The 5,852-nt window shown below is 40.9% G+C and overlaps 1 long non-coding RNA gene across 1 annotated transcript; it reads right to left on the reverse strand.

Moving 5' to 3' along the window:
* Window positions 1-1,033: 1,033 nt before the first annotated feature.
* LOC124020779 lies at window positions 1,034-4,631 on the reverse strand. Its single transcript, XR_006836141.1, has 3 exons — window positions 4,240-4,631; window positions 1,282-2,211; window positions 1,034-1,176 (listed from the first exon to the last, which is right to left on the reverse strand). It is a non-coding gene; the product is annotated as an uncharacterized LOC124020779 (long non-coding RNA).
* Between the last annotated feature and the right edge of the window lie 1,221 nt (window positions 4,632-5,852).

The raw sequence follows: 5,852 nt of genomic DNA on the forward strand, positions 1-5,852 counted from the left end.
TGTAACAGTGATACTATCAGAGAACTACAACATGTAACAGTACTACTATCAGAGAACTACAACATGTAACAGTACTACTATCAGAGAACTACAACATGTAACAGTGATACTATCAGAGAACTACAACATGTAACAGTACTACTATCAGAGAACTACAACATGTAACAGTGATACTATCAGAGAACTACAACATGTAACAGTACTACTATCAGAGAACTACAACATGTAACAGTACTACTATCAGAGAACTACAACATGTAACAGTGATACTATCAGAGAACTACAACATGTAACAGTACTACTATCAGAGAACTACAACATGTAACAGTACTACTATCAGAGAACTACAACATGTAACAGTACTACTATCAGAGAACTACAACATGTAACAGTACTACTATCAGAGAACTACAACATGTAACAGTGATACTATCAGAGAACTACAACATGTAACAGTACTACTATCAGAGAACTACAACATGTAACAGTACTACTATCAGAGAACTACAACATGTAACAGTACTACTATCAGAGAACTACAACATGTAACAGTACTACTATCAGAGAACTACAACATGTAACAGTACTACTATCAGAGAACTACAACATGTAACAGTGATACTATCAGAGAACTACAACATGTAACAGTACTACTATCAGAGAACTACAACATGTAACAGTGATACTATCAGAGAACTACAACATGTAACAGTACTACTATCAGAGAACTACAACATGTAACAGTGATACTATCAGAGAACTACAACATGTAACAGTACTACTATCAGAGAACTACAACATGTAACAGTACTACTATCAGAGAACTACAACATGTAACAGTACTACTATCAGAGAACTACAACATGTAACAGTACTACAACATGTAACAGTACTACTATCAGAGAACTACAACATGTAACAGTACTACAACATGTAACAGTACTACTATCAGAGAACTACAACATGTACTAGTTCTGCTGCTCCTGGTCTGACTTCATTTGATTTGATCTCTGAATGTCTGTTACCTGGCAGCCAGACAAGTCTGTTCCATACAAGTTCATCACCTTCCTTTTCTTTCAGAAGCAGATCAACTTCTTTAACTATAGTTTGTAAGAACAACTGAAATGTGGGGTAGTAGTAGTTTTCATAGGAATCACATTTCACAAACTCTGCTTCCTGAAATCAAGAGTCCTTTGTTGTCAGTAAAATGATAAGTGAGAATGAAATTAAAAGTTATATAGGAATATAAAAAATTGTTATTGAAATATATCCCAGATTTACTTTTGGTTGTATTCGATGTCCATCTGCAGAATAAGTGGAGAGGGTGTATTCTTTTTTCAGGGTTAGTTTACACTGAGAAGTTGTTAGAATTTCTCTAATTCCATCCCTTTCCATCACCTCCCGCACCTTGAAAGAGCCAACAATAGACAGGTTAGTTGTGCTTCAAAATAACCTTTTTTTTCAGAGAATGTGAGTAAAAAGATACATCAAGTTTGAGAATAAAGCAATAAGATGAAAAAGGTCAGCAGATGGAATTCAGTCAAACCTGATACTTGTTCCTTGCTACTCTCCATAATGGTTTGACTACATGTTTAGCCGTTATGCTGGCATTACATTCCCCATTGTGTGTTTGATTACATATTTAGCCGTTATGCTGGCATTACATTCCCCATTGTGTGTTTGATTACATGTTTAGCCGTTATGCTAGCATTACATTCCCCATTGTGTGTTTGATTGAATTCCAGCCAGATAGAAGTGGTTTCCTCTACATTGCACAAGCCATCTACATTGCACAAGCCATCTATGTGGTTATGCTCCAGCTGTTGCAAGAGTGTGCATTGCATGTCAGGTCTGAGTCAAACTGAAACTAGATAAAGAGAAGTTTACCACTGTCTGGTGTTGACATTTTGTGTAACAGTGGACAATGCTAATGAATTCAGAGAAACTATTGTACTCGGTTGCCTTATAAGGTAACGTCAGCTTTTTGATACACACAAACATTGACGTAGGTGATCACACCACTAGGGAGTGGTCACATGTATATAATCAGCTGTGCCCTTAGGTGGGCTGCCTACAACCTGTGTTTCCATTGTTAACTTGTGTGTGTGTCTGTTGTGTGTCTGTGTTGTGTGTCTGTTGTCTCAAGAGGAGGGAGAAACTCAATGATGTCATCAGTCACATGGGCTACAGACAGGAAGTCACATCCACCACCTGGGAAAGAAAGAGAACATATAGAGCTGTCTCAGATATACAATATAACATTTGGCTTAGTGACGCCATTTCATAGGGTGCATTCAGAAAGTGTTCGGAACCCTTGACTTTATCAACATTTTGTTACGTTACAGCCTTGTTCTAAAATTGATATAATAACAATTTTTCCTCATCAATCTACAAATAATACCCCCATAATGACAAAGCAAAACAGGTTTTTAGAAGTATTCAGACCCTTTGCTATGAGACTCAACATTTTGCTCAGGTGCATCCCGTTTCCATTGATTATCCTTGAGATGTTTCTACAACTTGATTGGAGTCCACCTATTCTAAATTAAATTGATTGGACATGGTTGGAAAGGCACACAGCTGTCTATATAAGGTCCGAATGTTGACAGTGAATATCAGCAAAAACCAAGCCATGAGGTTGAAGGAATTGTCCGTAGAGCGCAGAGACAGGATTATGTCGAGGCACAGATCTGGGGAAGGGTACCAAAACATTTCTGCAGCATAGAAGGTCCCCAAAAACACAGTAGCTTCCATCATTCTTAAATGGAAGGTTACAACCACCAAGACCCTTCTTCGAGCCGCCTTGTCACGACTTCCCCCGAAGTTGGCTCCCCTGCCTGTTCGGGCGGTGCTTGGCGGTCGTCGTCACCGGCCTACTAGCCTTTTTCCGTTTTTTGCTTGTTTTGTCTTATTAGTTGCACCTGTGTCTTTTGTGTTTACTTGATGGGCTTCCTTATTCATAGCTAGGCTCCCCGCCCTTGTTTTGTGCGGGATTATTCTTATGTTACGTGTGTATGATTTTGGTGTTTGTGCTCCGGACCTGGTACCCTGTGTGTTGGGTTGGTCCACATTTCCGCGCCCTGTGTTGTGGGCATTGTGTTCGGTGTGTTATTAAAGTGCACTTCTTCCTGTGGAACTCTATGCTCTCTGCGTCTGATTCTTCCCTCACTCACCTAGTTTCCCGTGACACGCCTGGCCAAACTGAGCAATCAGGGGAGAAGGGCCTTGGTCAGGGAGGTGACCAAGAACCCGATGGTCACTCTGAAAGAGCTCCAGAGTTTCTCTGTGGAGATGGGAGAACCTTCCAGAAAGACAACCATCTCTGCAGCACAGGCCTTTATGGTAGAGTGGCCAGACGGAAGCCACACCTCAGTAAAAGGCACATGACAGCCTGCTTGGAGTTTGCCAAAAGGCTCCGAAAGGACCATGAGAAACAAGATTCTCTGGTCGGATGAAACCAAGATTGAACTCTTTGGCCTGAATGCCAAGCATCACGTCTGGAGGAAACCTGGCACCATCCCTACCGTGAAACATGGTGGTGGCAGAATCATGATGTGGGGATGTTTTTCAGCGGCAGGGACTGGGAGACTAGTCAGGATCGAGGGAAAGATGAATGGAGCAAAGTACTGAGAGATCCTTGATGAAAACCTGCTCCAGAGCACTCAGGAATTCAGACCGGGGCGAAAGTTCACCTTCCGACAGGACAATGACCCTAAGCACACAGCTAAGATAACACAGGAGTGGCTTCAGTCTCTGAATGTCCTTCAGTGGCCCAACTTGAACCCGATCGAACATCTCTGGAGAGACCTGAAAGTAGCTGTGCAGCGACTCTGCCCATCCAACCTGGCAGAACTTGAGAGGATCTGCAGAGAAGAATGGGAGAAGCTCCTAAGAAGACTCAAGGCTGTAATCGCTGCCAAAGGTCTGTCAACAAAGCACTGACTAAAGGTGCTTTTATTTTTAATACAGTTGCAAAATATTCTAAAAACCTATTTTTGCTTTGTCATTATGGCTTACTGTGTTTAGATTGATGAGGGAAAAAAAAACAATTTAATCATTTTTAGAATAAGACTGTAACTAAAAAGTCAAGGGGTCTGAATACTTTCAGAATACACTGAACTACAATTGAAAATAAAATGAAGACAATGTTGCATATTTGAAGAGTAATCTTTTTTTAGAGCGGTTTTGAAATTGAAATGACTCTTTCACTCCTGAATGTTTCTTGATATGAATACTTACCAGAATGCATCTGACAGTGTGGGAGGTGGAGTTGACAGACAGACCCCTTAAGGCATCTAAACATGAACAGAGGTCCTGCAGGTCTCTTTCCACTCTGGAATAGAAGCTTCCTGTCCCAGGGGACTGTCCTATAGAGCACCTCTCCTTCTCCCTCCATCCTGAACACCAGGCCTGTTATACTGCACTGGAACAGACCTGCACTGGGGCACTGGAACCTAGAGGAAACAGTATGATGAATATAATGTAGTAATATTTCCTATCTCCGATAAATATATGTTACCGGTAAGTTCCCATGATCCAAGATGTCTGGAGTAAATTAATTTAAAAGATCCTAAAATATCAAAACAGCAGCTCTTAAACCAACAGTTTGAAGAAGTGAATAGAGAATAGAACTGCTACAGTGCACTGTAGTTATGTTTCGGTTCCCTTCCCCAGATCTGTGCCTTTACACAATCCTGTCTCTGAGCTCTACGGACAATTCCTTCCATAGCAAAGAGTCGGAATACTTATGTAAATAAGGCATTTTGGGGTTTTGTTTTTGATACATTTGCAAACATTTACAAAAACCTGTTATGCTATGTCATTATAGATATTGTGTGTAGATTGATGAGGCGGGAAAGTATTTAATCCATTTTAGAATAAGGCTGTAACGTAACAAAATGTGGAAAAAGTCAAGGGGTCTGAATACTTTCTGAATACACTGTAATTACCTGTTATGACTGTTTCTATTTGATTTCTCTGCATTGTTGGGAGGAGCCGTTAGTAAGCATTTCCCTGTTAGTCTATACTTGTTGTTTACCAAGCATGTGACAAATAACATTTCATTTGAATCGTTTTCAGACACCATTACCTTTTAGCATCTTCAAACTGAACGTTGTCATGTTTTAAAGAAGCCTCGGTAAGGCCAATTTTAGCAACCTTAACCCGACCACTAGCGACCTCGTCAAGGTGGTCGGGAACTCTTAGCATAACGGTTTTGGCATGACAGTCGCTGGACCCAAATGGGAGCACCGCATAGGTTTTTAAAAGAAGAATATTACTGAAAAATGCTTCATGATCATAGTTCAACTGTCACACCCCATCGTAACCCAAAAGATAAGCGGATTTTACCACATTGTTTCAAAACAATGTAATTGTAAACAAACACCATAAAGCCTCCAATACATACGACGTTGAACTCATGGATGGTTAGTCGTTGCATCCATCTCTCTGTTTATGAATGTGAGTGTTTACATTTCTCCACCCTGTTTAACAAAACAGAGGTGGGTAACTGCTTTGTGGTTGTAGTTTGAACGTCAGATTGGCCATCGAAGCTCAACTCCATGAACTAAAACTGGTAGGACCTAGAGGAGTCCTCTAGCTCGAAGCTCAACTCCATGAACTAAAACTGGTAGGACCTAGAGGAGTCCTCTAGCTCGAAGCTCAACTCCATGAACTAAAACTGGTAGGACCTAGAGGAGTCCTCTAGCTTTAAGCTCAACTCCATGAACTAAAACTGGTAGGACCTAGAGGAGTCCTCTAGCTCGAAGCTCAACTCCATGAACTAAAACTGGTAGGACCTAGAGGAGTCCTCTAGCTCGAAGCTCAACTCCATGAACTACAACTGCAAGGAC

This window comes from Oncorhynchus gorbuscha, unplaced genomic scaffold (assembly GCF_021184085.1).
Source record: "Oncorhynchus gorbuscha isolate QuinsamMale2020 ecotype Even-year unplaced genomic scaffold, OgorEven_v1.0 Un_scaffold_907, whole genome shotgun sequence".
Lineage (NCBI taxonomy): Eukaryota > Metazoa > Chordata > Actinopteri > Salmoniformes > Salmonidae > Oncorhynchus > Oncorhynchus gorbuscha.